The following is a 19838-nucleotide window of genomic DNA, read 5'->3' as shown; positions in this document are numbered from 1 at the left end:
TGGTTTAGCAACCATTTTGTAAATCCTCCAACAAGGTGATAGTTCAATTGACTTGTTCTAAAGACCATTAGCAAAGCCACTCTTAATAGGGTGATTAAATCCTCTAACAGGGTCACACTTAATAGTGTGTTTTTTAACCTTTAATAGGGTTGGCTCCTAATAGGGCTCACTTCAGAAGAGTGAAAGTTGGTAGCTAGTTACTTGGTGGTTTTTCCCATATTGAGTTTTCACATTAAATCTGGTGTCTCTTGTGTTCATATTATTTTCTTTTATGTGCATGTTAGTAATTATGAATGCCTAAAGATCAGTAACAAGTTAATCTACCAAGTTACAACAATTTTTGTGAATGTTAGCCAAGTGACAATAGTAAATAAATTGTTGACATCTAAGGGATATGTGGATTTTTTTTTGTGATAATTGATTCACCCCCCATCTTAGTTACTCCATCTATAATTCCAACAAAATCATCCACTTTTGATTGTAAAGTTATAATGCTAGTTTGAGATCCTAAAAACTACCAGACTAATATTATAATGTCAAAATCCATCCACTTCTCCATTGTTGAATCCTTCATCCACCTGATACTTGATCACAATCTATCACTTGAAGCTTGAGAACTCTTGAGCACACATCCTACCATCATTTGGACATAAATCTATATATCAAGAGGGATTTTTTTGAGTACTTCCCTTTGGTTTGCATCCCTTTCATTACTTTCTTTGTCTCATCTATATGTAGTTACATTATTAGTTTTTCAATGTTGATTAATGATTAATGTTCTTAGCAAACTAGTTTGATAGCATAAAATAAGTATATAACATATGCTACATATGCATGCCATTGCATTTAAAAATGCTTGAATAAATATACAATGTAGAACATAATGAACAGATTATTATTTTAACCAATCAACCATTAGTACATTTTTTAAAACATTATTTTACTATTGAGTATATGTACTTTTTTTAAAACTCTATTATAAAATAACCTTAATATTTATTTATATTTTTGAAAGTTCAATATGTAATATTTTTATTCATATTTTTCTGATTGGTAACAAAAAATATTTATATTAATAAAGAAAAAGTATAGTTACATAGGTTTGATCTTAGCTACCAAGAAAGGCCACACCAAGCCACAACCACTACAAACCTCAAACCTAATTCATGCCTTGATACACAAAAGGATCACAAAGAGAAAAATTTGTGATCACATGTATCCAAGAATGTTCATGAATAAAAAACTACCAACAATGATCCAAGGGATACATAAGGAGCACATGTAAAAACATCAAGCTTATGATATCATTTAAACTAGAGTGCCACCTCTTCCCTAGAGAAGTTTGGAATGTTATTGCTTGCCTTAGCCACTGGACCAACCCTCTATCAAGCACCATACACTCTACCATATAAACCACCATGAGCTCTTTCATTCTACCCATAAGCTTCATGTGAATTCAAACCATAGTTGGGCAACAATGAAATGCCCACTTTAATAATGTATATGTCTTCACTCTAATTCCCACTAGCAACCACCAAAACCTCAATGTATGTAGCCTCACCACCATCCACCTAACCCATCACCTTAACCATATTGTGAGTCCTCTTCCTTGACTAAATATTTCTACAAGCAAGAGGATTCACATCATCATCCAAAGGAGCTATAGACCTAATCTTTGTTACTTTCCTTCATGACCTAACCATTTTTTCACCAACAAAAACATGCTCCATTTCAAAAGTTTTTAGAAAAAAACCAATTCCATCCATCCCCAACAAGAAATAAACAAGTGAACATCCAAAGGTGTGCTAGAAGTCCATACTTAGAGGGGTTGCAATTCCCTTGAGCTACCACCAATCAGGCACCATGGCCTTTTCCTCATATTTATGCCTAGTCCCAACTCCACTTTGTCAACAACCTCATATAACCTAACACCCTATTTGGGCTCAATGCATGCCCTAGCTATGTTTTGAACATATGATTTTGAATCTTTAACCATTAGGAAAGCACAAAAAAAGGGAGATGAGATGTCAAGGTTAAACCTCAACCTCCATCCAAATTCCTATAATTCCTCACCAAACAACAACTTTAAAGCATCCCAAAATAGTTTGTTATCATGCTAGAAGACATTCCCCATGTAGATTATAGAGATTAAGCCCTTGAAGGTTTGAATTTTTCCAATAGTTCTGAGAGAAAAGTTTGCCTCCATTATTACTTGTAAGCTATTATGAAAAATTTAATAGTTGAGAACTAGCCTTGATCAATGCTCCTAAAAAAAATCCAAGAAAAGCCTCTAGAATGAAGAAGTTAATCATGAATCTATGATGTGCCTTTTCCAAAGACTACCCCTACATGTAATTACAAGGAACACCTTGATAGTTGGTACTTCCACCTCTATTTTAATAAATAATGTTCATTAAAATTCTTGTGAAAGATCTAAATAATAGGGTGGTATACTATGAAAATATTCAAAAGTTCCATGTTTTCACCACATATTCCAAACTTTGATAGCTTATCTACAATGACATTCAATTCTCTTAGAATATGTGATACTTTGGATTCCTCAAATTATTCTTGTTGACATTAAGGTCAAATTAATTTTCAATTAGTGACTTAACACTTAGTTAGTTGTTCACAATGGCTACCAAGCATCACAGGTAGTGTACAATGTAAACTAATTTTAGTAGAGTCTAGCAAGCTTCAGAAGTAGATATCAGTTGCTACTGAGCTCATTAGTGTAATTGATGAAGGTTTTAGTGTTAATTGAGCTCTCTATTATCTATCAAGTTTATCAATGTCTACCAAGCTATAGTGTGTTAATAAAGTAGAATGAAGGTACTGTTGATCAAGCTTTAGTGTCAATTGAGTCACCCAATGCTAACTGAGTTCCTCTTAGTCTAGAGTGATTAACATGGACTAAGAACTAGTATCAAATGAATGCCAAAATTTTCTAAGTTGATAGTGTTGACAAGTGTCAGAATATCACCCGAGTACTCTTCAAAACATGAGTTACAATAGTAAGCCGAGTTAGTGAATATTGTTCAAATTAGGAGTTGTACCCAACTCTAGAAGGTAATTTATTAGATTGGTATATATGTAATATATCTTCTCATATCCATAATGATTAAAGTGAATCAAGAAAGTAGTAGTATGAGTGCAAATTAAGAAGGCTACAAGAAGTATAAGGAAACGAAGAGTCTTATCTATCACAGTTAGGTGATCATTGTCTTTCAAAGGAATCTCATTCAATAAATTGAGTTGCACATTAGAGATCAACCACTGATTCATCCTAATAAGTGCATCACCCAAATCCTCTAACAAGGTGGACTTAATTGTCTTTTCCAAATCTCATAACCGAGTGCATACTTCATTGTATGTTATAAATTCTTTCACAAGGTGGACCTAATAGTCCTTATTGCTCCTAATAGGGAAGATCATGAGAAGTGATCAATTTTAAGCTTTAATAGACTAACTTTATAGTATAGTAATAAAGCTTGTGGGTATCATCCCCACCCCAATTTTACTTTCTATTTGGAAGGTGATGTACGGAGGGATACAGAACTAGGGGTGATGATACACCTAACTATCCAAACCACCTTGCAAGAGTTAACACATTGGAAACACAACATAGAGAACAACAACTAAAGGAGGAAGAAGAGCAATCACTTTTATTGATTCATAAAATAATCAACATACATGCCCAGTTCTAAGGCCTTCTAAGTTATGACTAGATACAAATACAATCAAGATCCATGATCCAACTTCAAATTTAGATTTCCAGACACATATGGTTCCAAATTTAAAAAATCCTCTAAGTTTTACCTTAAAACTCAATCCTAGACCTCCTTAAATATTGCATGGTCATAGGTCAGCCTATCACAAAATTAAACCTTACATTAAATGCATGCACAACTGCAAGTTGGCTCACATCAAATATTAACTAGCAATACCAAAATTAAATACACACAAGGTCAGCCCAAACTGGAACCAAACACAGACAACTTGGTGAAAGAAGGACCAAAAAAAATGCTAACACTCAGTCTTTGTCAACACACATAGGAACACTCGACACCAACAGATTCACTTAGCACATGAAGGAACACTTGGTCAACACTAGATTTCTATAGTAACTTGAAATCCACTAGAGCTATAGTAACTTGGCATCCACTAGAGCTATAATAACTCAACATCCACTAGAGCTACAATAACTCAACTTCCACTGAGCAACTCAATAGTAAAAAAAAAATTGGAAACCATTGGAACTCAACTCCAACATATAGAATGAACAAAGATGGGTAGGATAAGAAGGCAATTATGGATGCTTCTACATTAGACAGCTAGGGTTGAAAGAAATGATTCTCCAGAATCATTGTGATGTCACAACCTGAGCTGAATCAAACTCAGTTTGAGAAATCTATGAAGCATTTTCAATAGGTCTTTTCTTCCAATTTACTAAATATTCATAGTTATATTTTCCTCTTGTGCTCTTGCCAACTCTCTGATCTAATACTTGCCTAACTTCTTCCATTTGCTTCTTAGGATAATCTTCTGATACAACAACTTCATCATCTGACTCATGATACTTATATAAATCAGCAATATTGAATATAGGAGATATATCCATATCATCAAGTAACTCAACTTCATAAGCATTACCACTATCAAACTTTTTCAAGATCTTAAAAGGTCAAAACTTCTTCATCTTTAGCTTACTATATGTTCCAATAAGAAATCTTCCTTTCTTCAAATTAAACATCATGTCATCACTAACTTCAAAATCATGATGTCTTCTAGACTTATCAACATTCTCTTTATACTTCTAATTACTTTGTTCCAACCTCAACTTCACTTCCTTATGCAAAGACTCCATAAAATCAAAAAATTCTTCCTTTGCAACACTTCTTTCTTCTTCACTAGCAACATCTCTCAAATATGATATACCTCTAGGCTACATTCTAGTAACAATCTCAAAAGGTGTTTTCCCTATACTCCTATTCATAGAATTATTATATGAAAACTCAACTTGTGCCAACATTACTTCCTAATTACTTGGCTTATATCCAACTAAACATCTCAATAAATTACCCAAGCTTCTATTCACAACCTTTATCTATCCATCTATCTATGGATGGAATGTAGAACTAAACCTAAACTAAGTACCCATCTCCTTCCACAAAGTCTTGCAAAAATATCTAAGAAACTTATTGTCTCTTTTAGAAATAATACTTCTTGGTAATCCATGTAATCTCATAATCTCTTTAAAGAAAAGTTTAGCAACATGCTTAACATTTGATGTCTTCTTACATGGTATGAAATGAGCCATCTTAGAAAATCTATCTACCACAACAAATATAGAATCATACCACTTCACCATCTTAGGTAATCCAAGAATAAAATCCATACTAATGTCACTCCAAGGTTTCTCAAGAATAGTAATAGGTGTATACAAATCAATATTTTGACTTACTCCTTTTGTAACTTGATAAACTTCATAACTCTTCACAAATTTTTGAACATCCTTATACATTTGTGGCCAATAATACTTATCCTTCAACAAATTCATTGTCTTATCAATACCAAAATGTCCTGTCAATTCACCACTATGCTTTTCCTTAATCAAATTAAACATCATAGAACTTCTAGGAATACACAATTGAATACCTTTGAATAACATACTTTCTTGAATAAAATACTCAGCATACTTATGTGATCTGTTAGATTTGGTGCTCTAAACTCTCTCCACACCTTAGAAAAATCAAGGTCAGTATCATAGAACTCTTTCATTTCATCAAAACAAAGAACTTCAACCATCATCTCAGTTAATAAAGAACATCTTCTACTCAATGCATCAACAACTTTGTTAGTAACTCCACTCTTATGCTGACAAATGTTAAACTCTACAAGTATTCAAACTGCTTCATATGTCTCTAATTTAATTTATGTTGACTTGCCAAGTATTGTAAAGATTTAGGATCACTATACAACACAAATTACTTAGGAATCAAATAGTGTCTCCACTTTTTCAATGCTTTAATAATAGCATAAAACTCTTGATCATATACAAAATAATTCTTATTAGCATCATTCAACTTTTTACTAAAGAATGCAATAGGTTTACCTTTTTGACTTAATATATCTCCTATTGCACTACCACTTGCATCACATTCAACTTGAAATACCTTATTGAAATAAAAAAAATCCAATATAGGTAACTCATCAACCTTTTGTTTCAAAGTCTCAAAACTCTTATCAGCTCCATGCATCCACTTAAATTCCTTTTTATCCCCTTTCATTGTCTCAGTCATAACATTACAAATAGCACTGAAATTCCTTATAAACTTTCTGTAAAAACTAGCAAAACCATGAAATGATCTTATGTTTCCCACATTCTCGAGTGTAAGACATTTCAAAATTACTTTAACCTTCTTAGGAGTCATTAAGAGAGTTGGCAGTACAGTGGTAGAGCATCCCAATAGAAAATGAGCAATCTTGACTGTTATATATATATATATATATACATATATATAAAACTCTTTTAAGTCTATCTATGATTTCTCCAAATTTTTGAAGTCTTCTATTATGCGAATGTGTGGGTATTCTTATTTATAAATATATAGGCTCATGTTGTGAGATTATGTTGATGATTGAATTGTAGTTTTGAATAACTATGTGAGCTAATCAAAGGAGAAAATAGAGAAGGTGAAAGAGGATGAGAATAGCACATATGAGATAACTTAAAATGTGGTGGATGGGGAGTTGAAGAAGATGTATGATTCATATATAGTAAACTTTACTTTCACTCCTCTGCAAGTTGATGATTGCATTATTTCTTAGAGAGTCCATTACAATCCACTCACACCAGATGTTCCTCCTCTAGAGAAGGCCAAGAAAGATGCCCTTTAGTTATTGAAAGAGGCTGAAAATTTATACCTTTCATCTTCTATTGTCATGCAATTAATTTAATAGATATATATGTCTATCAAATTTTATAAAACCATGGTATGTTGGGAGTTGAAGGGTTTATAATATTGCTATATATCATATGAATTATCAATTTCTTATCAAGTAATATGATAAATCAAATATAGGTAACTCATCAACCTTTTGTTTCAAAGTCTCAAAACTCTTATCAACACCATGTGTCCACTTAAATTCCTTTTTATCTCCTTTCATTGTCTCAATCATAACATTACAAATAGAACTGAAATTCCTTACAAACTTTTTGTAAAAACTAGCCAAACCATGAAATGATCTTATGTCGCCCATATTCTCAAGTGTAGGACATTTGAAAATTACTTCAACCTTCTTAGGATCCATTCAAAAACCATTAACTAAAATTACAAATACCAAATACATAATATCCTCTTGCATAAAAGAACACTTCTTCAAGTTTATCACTAGCTTCTCCTCTTTCAATCTTTGCAATACTTGTCCAACACGCTCAAGATGTTCTACCTTAGTCTTACTAAATATCAGAATTTCATCCAAATAAACAATCACAAACTTACCCAAAAATCTTTTCAAAACTTCATTCATTAACCTCATGAAAATACTAGGTGCATTAGTCAAACCAAAAGTAATAACCACCCGTTCCTACAAACCATCTTTTGTCTTGAAAAAAATATTCCATTCATCACCTTCTTTGATTCTAATATGATGATAACCACTCTTCAAATAAATCTTGGTAAAATACTTTTTCCCACTCAAACAATCCATTATATCATCCATCCTTGGCATAGGAAACCAATATTTCACTGTGATCTTGTTAATAACATTGGAATCAATACACATTATCCATTCTCCATTCTTTATAGGTGCTAATATAATAAGTACAACACATGGACTCAAAATTTCTCTAATTAAGCCTTTCTACACCAATTCATGCCCTTGTCTATTAAGTTCTTCATTCTTTATAGGTGTCAATTTATATGGTTCTTTGTCTAGAAAACTAGCTCTAGGAATTAGATCCATACAATGACTTATACTTCTCATTGGACAAAAACCATTAGGTATATCTTCTGCAACAATATCCTTGTATTCATTTAGCAAAAGTTCAATTTCTACTAGTACTCAACTTCTATCAATTTTTTCTACTTGGTCACCATTATTTTTTGTCATTTAGCTGCTATTGGCACAACTTGGTTATTTAGGAATCATAGAAAAACATACTTGATTCTTCTTCATTTCCTTTTCAAATTTCTTTCCATTAACCATGCATATTATTATGGTAGTAAAATTAACCTCATCCAAACTTTCAATCAAAGGAAACAATGTGCTTTTTTCCATTCACCCAAAGAGTATATTGATTCAATCTTCCATCATGTACAACATATCTATCATATTGCAAAGGTCTACCAAAAAAAATATATCAAAAATCCATAAGCACAATATCACACAAAACGTCATCAAATTAATGTCTAATCTTGAACTTCACAAGGCATTTCTCACTTACCAATATATTATGCTCATCTTTTATCCATGAAAAATGATAGGGTTTAGGATGCTTTAGCCTCTGCAACTACAACTTTGTAACCAACTCTTCTAATGCTAAATTTTTAGAACTTCCACTGTCAATGATCACCTTGTAACATTTTCCAGCCATCTTACATCTAGTCTTGAAAAGACTTCTCCTTAAAATAGGTTCCTCATCACTTCCCTTATTACATAAGGTTATTCTAGCCATCAGATTTTCTCTAGCCTTAGGTCCACTTAGTGAACCCTCATCATCTCCTTGAATCACAATATTTGTGTTACCTTGCAAAATTTTAGAGGATCTACATTCAAAAGATCTATGTTCCTCTTTACCACATCTAAAATAATTACCATGAAAACCACCTCTAGAATAAGTATTACCTCTTCCTTGGTAAGAATTAGTACCTCCTCACTAACAATTGACACCTTTCCATTTAATCTTTCCTTTGTCATCATTCTTCCATTCATATTTTCCATTATCTTGTATAGAATTATCAAATTATCCACCTTCACCATAAGATCTTCCTCTACCTCTTTGGAATCTACCACCTCTACCTCTTTGTATTTGTTCATGCTTCTTTGTCAAGATCTTCTTAGCTTTAAAGGAATATTTATATGCTTCCTCCACACTTTCCAATTTCAAAAAACTTATCTCATCTTCAATTCCAAATATTAATCCATTTAGATACCTTGAAATTTTCTCAACATCATCATCCACATGTCTAGATCTTATTTCCAATCTATCAAACTTCTAAGTATACTCCTTCACACTCATATCTCTCTACCTCAAATTTTCCATCTTTATCAACAAGCTAACTTGGTAATCAGTAGGAAGGAATTTATTCTTCACTTTGTTTACCATCTTTGGCCAAGTCTTGATCTTATCCTTTCCTCTCCTTTGTCTATCAATTTGTAAATGCTCCCGCCATAGTTAGGCATGACTCTTTAAAAAAGTAGTTGCAATTTTCACTATCCTATTATCAGGAGTGTTTTCATACTCAAAGAACTTCTCCATATTAGAGATCCAATCCAACACATCATTGGTACCCTATTTTCCATCATAAGGAACATCATCTACAATAATCTTTGAATTTTCCTGAGACAAAACTCTCAACAACCTTTCTTCATCTCAGTCTTGTTCAGGTTCTAGATTAGGGTTTGGTGCTACTGCTTCATCATCACTTACATCATTAATATTTTATCCTCTCCTCTGGGCTATCTATACAACATCTAATTTGGTTGCAATTTGTCTCAATGTATCTAATATTGCATTATCAACATTTCCCCTACCTTGAACTATCTTTACAAATTAGGTTCCTAAAAGATCATAACCCACTGAAAGCTATAGGTCAAATTTATAGATTTGCAACCCTACAACCAAATTAACATAGGGTTCTACACAATTCAAACTTCACAAGGACAAACCTCTGATCTAATACCACCTAACATAGGGAGGGATGAAGAACTAGGGGCAATGACATACCCAACTACCCAAACTACCTTGTAAAATTTAACACAAGGGAAATACAACAAAAAGAACAACAACCAAAGGAGGAAGAAGAGAAATCACTTTTATTAATTCATCAAATAATCAACATACACACGTAGCTATAAAGCTTTCTGGGTTATGGCTAGATACAAATACATTCAAGATCCATGATCCATCTTCAAATTCATATTTCCAGACACATATGCTTCCAACTTTCAAAAATCCTCTAAGTTCTACCTTAAAACTCAATCCTAGACCTCCTTAAATACTTGTGCAACCACATGTCAGCCTACCACAAGATTAAACCTTACATTAAATGCATGCACAACCACAAGTCAGATCACATCAAATATTAACTACCAATACCCAAATTAAATATTTGCAAGATCATCTCAAAATAGAACCAGACATAAAAAACTTGGTCAAAGAAGGACTAAGAAAAATGCTAACACTTGGCAGTACTTGACACATATAGGAACAATCGGCACCAAATAGAACACTCAACACCAACATATTCACTTGGCACATGAAGGAACACTCAGTCAACACTAGATTGCTATAGTAACTTGACATCCACTAGAACTATAGTAACTCAACATCCACTAAAGCTAGAGTAACTCAGCATCCACTGGAGCTACAATAACTTAGCATCCACTAGAACTCTAATAACTCTACATCCACTAGAGCTACAATAACTTGGTATCCACTAAATAACTCAAAAACAACAAAAAATTGGAAACTAGTGGCACTCAACTCCAACATACAGAATGAACAAAGATGTGTAGGATAACAAGGCAACCAAAGATGCTCCTACATCAGAAGGTTTTTGGGTTACCAAATACTATGTCAAGTGTTATGAATATTTTATTTCTTTTAGTTTTTCATGCATGCAGTTAGATCAGATTATATTGTGAAGGTTTAATTGGTGAATTAAAGTACACGATTAATTGGTTCCTAATTCACCCCTCCTCTCAGTCACCTAGTTTATACTACATTTCCAAAAATTCTAATTGGCAATAAATTTTTTTGATATATTTATCCAAATGCCATGCCTCCAATTTTCCTTTCACTAAACTATAAACTATCATTTTTGAATCACCTTCTAGGTGGATTTTGTTTACACCTAGTTTCACTCCCATCAAGGTAGCTTATAGTGTTGCAAGGCATTCTTCCTTGTTGTTAGTACCATCCAAAATTTGTTTCATTGACATTTCCACAATGCTTCCATCTTTGATTCTTGCTATTGCCTCTAAGCCACCTCTCGACCATAATACCAGAGATGAACTCCCCCATCCCATTAATGAGCTAATATTGTTATTCATATTATGATAATACATCTTTTTTTAAATATTGAAATCATTTACAAATCTTGTGCTTATTCAAGCAACAACATGAGACTCAAGCTCCTTATGAGAAACCACACTATAAACAATAGCTAGAAGACTAAGAGTCACAACTTAGAATCCATCTTTTACAATGAGAAAAATACAACCAATAAAAGAGCAAGAGTTACAACTTAGAATTTCACAAAGATGTCCCTCTTGGGATTTGAACCAAGGTCTCCATAATGAGAACTCATTTCTTCAACCAACTAAGCTAAACACCTTGGAAATGATATACATCTTTAGAAAAATGATAATGTAAATATACTATGCATATCATTCAAGCACTTTATTCAAATATAAGGAAATGACTATTTAGGAAAAAATATGATGCTTGCTATAAAAATAATAGTTGTTGAACTTTACATAAATACATAATTTATTTATATAACTCACTTTTTCATTTGCCTATTCTTAAAATAAATCTAAGCATATTCACTTAGTTATTGTATTTGCTGTAGGCAATACACTATTGCAATAAGTTCTAATTTACTAGTGATTAATTCTTTTTATTTCAACCAATTATATTTAAGTATTTCTATCTTGAATTTTAATTTTTGATTTTTCTAAAGTATAGATATGAGATTTTTAAGTTTTTGAATTTCTAAAATTATTTTACTTCTCATTGATTGGCTACTATGTTTGGGATCTTATAGGAGTGGATTTAGAGGAAGAACTACCCTATTCTAATACCATATTTTCAGATACAAAAATCACATATTTAATAGATTAAACTTCAACATATTAGTCCTAGGGCAATTACAATAATATAAGGGAACTAATTCGAATATGATAGTAGTTCAATAGTATTTGAAAATTAATTTTCAGTTTTTAACTTTAATTTTATTCATTTTTATTAAAGTTTTATATTATATTCAAATATCTATTATACATATTAAGTATATACCATTGGGAATTTAATTATCTAAATAAAAACTTCTTATGTAGTAATTTTTAAAAAAAAATATTTTCTTGTATTTATAGTAGATAAAAGTTTTTCATAATTAAAAAAATCTAAAATCTGTAATTTTTTTAAAAATTAGAATTTAAAAAATAAATAAATTAGTTCATACAAACTATTGGGAATGTATTGAGTTGTTTTAAAAAATAAAAAATATTTAGGCAGTAAGTAAGATACTGATTAAATTATTTTTTAAAGTTAATACCTCCAAAATATTAATATTAGTTTAAATATCATTTTCATTGATCCATGATTGTCCACATCTTTTTCCCACTTCCACAAAACAACACAATCTGCTGAATTTACTTTTTTAAAGGTTGTTTTCATAAAGATTTGCCATTGAAAAATCACTGATTACCTTTAACTCTTTCGCAAACATCATTGTCTATTGTATTATTTTTCAATGTGAATGTATGAACTAATTATTGTATTTGTTGTAGGCACTTCTATTGTAGTAGTGATTAATTCTTTTTATTTCTATATTTAAGTATTTTAATTTTTGATTTTTAAAAAGTATAGATGTAAGATTTTTAATTTTTTAAATTTCTAAAAGTATTTTACTTATAATTGATTGACTAATATGTTTGAGATGTTATAGGAGAAAATTTGTGTTATAGGAGAGGATTTATAGGAAGCACTACTGTATTCTAACCCTATTCTAGTGCCATATTTTCTGATATACACCTCAACATATGAATAGCATAAAACTATGGCATAAATTAGAAATTATTTCTAATGATGAATATTTTTATATTAAAAAATATATTATTTTAAAAATATGTAAATATAAAATACTTTAAAAAATACAATAAAATTATTTTAAGTCATAAATATTTTTATATTAAAATATATATTTTAAATTATTTAATATGAAATACTTTTAAAAAGATACAATGTGAATTTTTCTAATACTATTCTAATTTATTGAACTATTATTAAACTTACGGCAAATACAAGCCACTACGTGGTACTTGTTTTAAAATAGAATCACATTAATGCAGCAAAATACAATTGATAACTATTTTTCTTTTGTAATGTACATGTATTGAAAATAAACACCATTTTAAAATTTGTAACTTCTATAATAAAATTTATACATTTCAACGTACATTTTTATTAATACATAAACAACAAGCTATAAGATTGTAGAAAAAAATTCATTTTCTTACACACAATAAACATTAACTTTTCATTAAATTAAAAAAAAAACTACAAGGCTTTTATAACACAACCACTCGAACCATAAATTTGCAACTATGCATTTTAATAAATATATAAATAGAATCATTCTTATATTCTTTGAACCTCATATACAAGATAGGAATACAAAAAATTGGGTGACTCTCCCATGTACATTGCATAACAAGGGTAAGTAACATCTTATAACAAAATAACAACATTGATTCTTTCTCTTCTATCCAAGCTTCATCTCTAACAAGGGTAAAACCTATAATGAATAACAAATTTCACTTGGAATGTTCACCTCCCATCTCAGGCCTTTACAAGGCCACCCTAGAGATAGGAGAACTAGATACCAAAAGGGAACAAACATATACACATAAAAAAACACAAAATCTTCACATTAACACGTGAATACACCCCACCCAAAGATTACACAGAAGTCCACAAATTGGTCCATGAATGGGCCGAAGGTGGACCAACATAAAGGAAGAGAAGGCTATAACAAGAATTTTTACACAACTTCACAAGAATAAAACCACCATCTTGTTAGTAACATACTAACTACCAAAACCCTTATGCCCCCAAAATGGCTTCAAGTAAAATTCCCCTTATGAACCCCAAGAGAAAATGACATAAGGAGCCCATACTCCTTTCTTTATCCTACTCCTCCTTGAGGAGAGACTCCACACTCACTATGGTTTCCTCATTCCCTTTACATTGAGGCCACTCTTCCCTTCCAAGGGCAAGATTGGTGTTGAACTCCCATAACAATTGCAAAAAAAAACATGAAGAAATAAATCACACACAAGAATTAGAACATCATTTTTAATAACAAAATAAAAAATAATTATATTTCCATTTCCTATACACATACATAAAAAAATGCAACTGAGTGTTAAAAACACCAAACTTAATCCAAGATATGGAAATAGATGGTTGTGGAAGAGCGTCTTATTCAAAATTCCTCCAAAATCTTCATAACACTTAGAATGTTTCCAAAGTTGGAGAGTGGGTGAACAACACTCCAACAATAGGAGAACCCTCTATAAAGGATCTACACACTTCCCATAATTCTCTTGGGGAGAGAATGGGTTCTTGTTGGTTGATCATCCCAACCTCTTACATGTTACTAAAAATGAGAATTAAATAGGTACCATAGAAAAATGTAAAGAGTCTGCTCCACCAAAATGGATGGTTGTCTATGCAAGGACTTGCTTCCAAAGGATGATTTTTGACCATCTTAAAAAGACAACTTTTGGGAGGCCTCCTAAGTCAACTATGAGTTTTCATATGGTTAAAAATTACTCTTACCCATAATTATACCATGTGGTCTTGCTAAAAGTTACCCAAACTCAACCCTAGGTGTCCATTTAACCCCTTTAATACCCAACCAAAGTTCACCTATGGGTTCCAAGTGATTTGACTCAACCTATGACTCTCTAACCAAGTGGGTCTCAAGAGAATCCCAAAGTGGTACCATGGTAAGGTGAGATTACACACTTTCCTAAGTGGTCATGTCATTTCCACATATACACAACACAAGTGTCAAGTGACACCCCAAAGACACTGTTGGAAGTCTTATTGGGAAGCAAGATACTGAAGGAGGGGTTTGAATTGGGATGTATAAAACTTTTAAGTACTCCTTGAAAAATAATAATAGATTAACTACATTCACTCCTAATCCATCTCATGTCTTAGATAATATACCATGTAATCATAAACTTATAAAATAGATCTAATCATGCATCACATCCATCAACATGAACAATAAAGGTAGATACATAACACAAAGACATGGTTACCCAAAAAGCCTTTAAGGTGAAGGTAAAACTAGGGTGGGGATGAAACCCACAAATATTCACTATAGCAATAATAGAGTTTTCCTATTAGGACTACAATTTTGACCACTTCTGATGAACTACCCTATGAGGGGTTGACCCTATTAGGAGCTTTACAAGACTATTAAGTCTACCTTGATTAAAAGATTTAAACTTACAACTAAGTAAACACTCTATTAGGAGATTTAACTAGGTCCATTAGGAACACTTTGTTAATAGATTTGGTTTGATACACTGGTTAGAATGTCTTAGTTTCTAATCCTTTGGTTAGCACTTTATACTAGATTTTAGATCTTCTCTTTCTTTGTTTGAATTGATCTACGTATCTTATTTATCTGTTATGCCATTCACTGCTAGGTTGTTCTATTAATATCTATCTCTAATTATCAAACTTATCCTTACTTCACTCTTTCCTTGAACTTCTCAGGCATACACAATAATCCTTATGATTTAGGGCTTGAACCCTGCTTAAATAGACAATTGGAGTAGGTTCAAGATCATGATCAATGGTGTAGAGTTCTCCCCTTTGCCACTTAGTCCTTCTAATTTTTTGATTGGTTGGTTTTCCTTCCTAGGGATTTCTTTCCTTTGAAAAAATGCATAATTATCTCCTTATCCATTTCTACAATCCATAAATCTTACATAGATGTCAAAAAAATGATTTACATAAGTCTTTGTGCCATTACAAAATCAATGTCAAAACTAGTTTACAATGCAACTGAATATCTTGATGCTTGGTCATAACCAATATTCATGTTGTCCCTCACCTTCTATATGCTCAATAGTAATTGAATAACTCAACATATACTATCTCTTCCTTTCTCAACTTTTCTATCTTTTACTCAGTCGATACTGTAACTCGGTCGATACTAGAGTGGTTAGCAACCTTAGATTGTCTTGACTTGTAATAAAATATACACAATTCCATGAAAAATGACCTTTATAAGATGGCTTAGTCATAGTGATGATAGTCCAACATGTTTTCATATTATAGTTTCCCACATCAAGAAATGTTCACTAAGTTACAAATATACCCAGCAACTCTGGAAATTGGTCAATCATGAATGACCTTAAGTTTTTCTTCTTATTGCTATAACTACAACAATGAAGGTTTCTACTTTGATATATCCTATGGTGATAATAAGGAGGTTATTTATGATGTGGAAGAAGTATCACCATATGTCATAGAGATCATGATTATTGCTAAGCATAGGAGACAAAACTCAGTTACAACAATGAGTGATGAAAAATGTCTATCGCCACAATCTTTAGTGATCATCGAAAAGTCGAATGAGAAAAAATTAGTTATATAGGTGGATGATGAAGTTATCATCATAGGTCATACAAATGTGGAGATCAAGATTGTGGTACACAAAAGAGAAGGTATCACTATATCCTATAGCGATGATCCTATCAAAGGACAAATTGAGTAGTAAGATATTGTGGTGATGAACAATGATTGTGATGTTGTAGATTCATATGATATCTCTATAGCATATAGTGATTGGATCTATCACTGTGCGAAGAAGGCTAGTTTTTGATATGGTGACAAATGATAAAGGAAGGTATATCTTTGTAACTTATGGCAATCATCAATAGTTTGGATGTCATGGATTTGGCTATGGTGATAGCCGATGATGCTATCAATAATAGTTATGACGATGGGTAAATGAAGCCAGATATGAAGTTTTTCACAATATGTTCTAGAAAAATGAATCATCAAAGATTGAAAAAATGAAATTTTATTACAATGAATGGAAATGAGAAATCTTAGATCACTATAGGTTTTGGCAATAATGAGTCAAGTGATCGAAGGAAGCAACATCTTGTTATCTCGACAAAGTGAAATTTAAAAAGATGGCAAGGCTATGAAAGCTTTATTTTTACATCTTCCTAGGATCAAGGTTCCAGTTAAGTTTTATGATTTCAAAGATGCAAAGAAAACTTAACACTTAAATTAAGATAGCTATTACACCACCACAAAATTTAATGGTTTTTAATGTCTAATGGTTGTAAAGTGGAAAAAGCAATATGATGGTAGTTATGACCTATCATATTGCAACATGTGGCATCCAGGGCATTGAAGAAGTTCCTATCAAAAAGTGCCAGAATAGATGAACTAATAGAGATGCATGACTACTAGATAATTCAAACTAATAGCATAATCATCCCAAGTGTTGAGGACTTGGAAAAGTAACTGATGCTATGAAAGCCTATAGAGCTCATGTAGTTACTCCTAGAAAGGCATGATATTCTATCATTTTTGTAGACATCTATCTTTCTCTCCTTTTTCTTTTCGTAAACATTTATGGAATTTTTTTGGTCTCTGTAACGGATAATGATTCAAGATTATCCTATTTTTAACTTATTCTATTTAGAAATTATTTGCGATGTAATCATCTATTGTAACCAACCATATTGAGAAGGCCTATATATAAATTTTTTTGAGAAGTTAATTAGATTGAAAATTTACCTTGCCATTCTTCCCCCATTGTAGAGACTATTGTGAGACTTGAAGGGTTTAAGGGAGAGAATTGATGATGTCTAGTTATTGTTTTTCCTATCATTGTCTCTTGTTTGTCAAGCTAACATGCATGTAGGTGAGTATTTCTAGAATTGTATGACAAGTACTTTTGAAGCTACTAGTATTTGGGCTAATTAGATTGTTAGTGTAGTGTTAGTAGTATGGGTAGTCAGAGTCCTTTCTTTCATAGGTATTTCTACTCTTTTTAAGAGATGCATAACATTCTACATCTATAATGTGAAGTTAGGATTAAAGTGTGCTAAGAGCTTTCCACTGGGAAATCCTAACTAGTTAGAGATCCAGTTAGGGACATGGATGTTATTCTTCCATTACATCCCCTTATATCCCAAAATCTTAGATGCATTTAGGAGCAAGAGAAGAGTTAGTGTTAGATCTAAAACCTTGCCTAGGTTGCTTATGTCTATGAGTGTCTTGGTTAGCCTCTCCTGCTGTCACATTAAGAGAATACGCCTAGTTACCCTTTTGATCACATAAAGACATAATTACAAGTATATCTTACACATAGGGGAACTATAGCCTTAAATTCAAGGATTAGTGACATATGAGTGCACTAATCCAATCTTTTAGAGATGACTTGATTCTCATCACCTTGGGCATAAGGAGTCAGTGTAAAATCAAATCAAGATGAGGGACAAACTATTTACTAAGAAATTTTAGTGACTTTACTAGGGATGGATTTGAATGTAACCTCTGGTGTCAAATGATTCTATTGTGGATTGATCCTAATAGAACATATGGTGTATTAAGATCAACTTTCTTTCCAAAAAACTTCAAAATTTATCCTATATGTAAAGATTGGAGACTTTGTTAAGTAACCATGCCTAATGTCAAGAAGGTGGTGAGGTTTAGGCTTGACCCTACTCTTAAAAATATCAATAGATGGGGTGATCCTTTGCTCCATCAAATTTGTGATAAATATTAGTGCTACACCTCCTACACTAACAATCAAAGACTTTGGCATTGGGTTTGTGCAAAATACCACAAGCTACAAGATTGGGCTCAACATAGATTAAGAAAGATAATGCAAGATATGGAGGAAATAAAAAAGGAGTTGGAAGCTAGAGATAATCCCCCTTCAGTGGTGTGTACTTGTTTTCCTAGGGAAGATGAAGAGCCAACTCCTCTTTATGAAAAGAATGTTGAATATTCATGGGTGTACCCAAGAGGAGAGGTCTTGGCAAGGATGAAGACAAATATTGAAAGTTGTTCTCCATGTATGAAAGGCTACCATAAAAATATGGAAGAGCCCTATCAATATGAAGAAGAAACAAATCATGCACCTCCTACAAAAGAAGAAGATGCAACTTCACTAATGCTTATCCTTTTGACAATCAAGAGGAATTGCAATGAAGAGATCTAATATTTCATGGACCAATTTGATCAAATGCTGGCCAAGTTCCCTAAAAATAGTGTTGGCACTCAAAATTGTAGCCTCAATTTTGAGTACCATTGAGAAATCAAGCCCTTTAAATTCTTTTAAATGCATGTGTACTTGATTGTACTTTTGAGTCACAAGAGGTGTTTAATGCTTCTAGCACCTTGCATTCAGTATGCCTTTGTGTTCCATGAACATAAATTATCATTCTAATGTTAGAAATGCTTTAGAATAACAAGGATTGGGGGGGGGGGGGGGGGGGTGAATTAGTTATTCAAGGTCCAAATGTCCTATTCAAAACTTTTCACTAAGTATAGTGAGCCCATTCATTCATCCAAGCTTTAACTATTCTAACCAGCAAGTTATTGTAAAACAACATGCAATCATAACACATAAGAAATCAACACATAACACAGTGATTTACATGGAAACCCAATTTGGGAAAAAGCATCAGTAACATGCTACTCAATTCTCAGTCTTCTAAAGTGATGCCCTATGAAAGGCCTACCCTATTAAAGGCTTACAACACACTATTAAATGTGACCTTGTTACAGGAGTTAACCACCTTGTTAGAAGTGGGCCTTGTTAGAGGACTTT

The sequence above is a fragment of the Cupressus sempervirens genome, chromosome 7 (assembly GCF_028749045.1).
Source record: "Cupressus sempervirens isolate cs-2001-9-10 chromosome 7, ASM2874904v1, whole genome shotgun sequence".
In the NCBI taxonomy this organism is placed as follows: domain Eukaryota; kingdom Viridiplantae; phylum Streptophyta; class Pinopsida; order Cupressales; family Cupressaceae; genus Cupressus; species Cupressus sempervirens.
Note: the sequence above shows the minus strand (reverse complement) of the source record.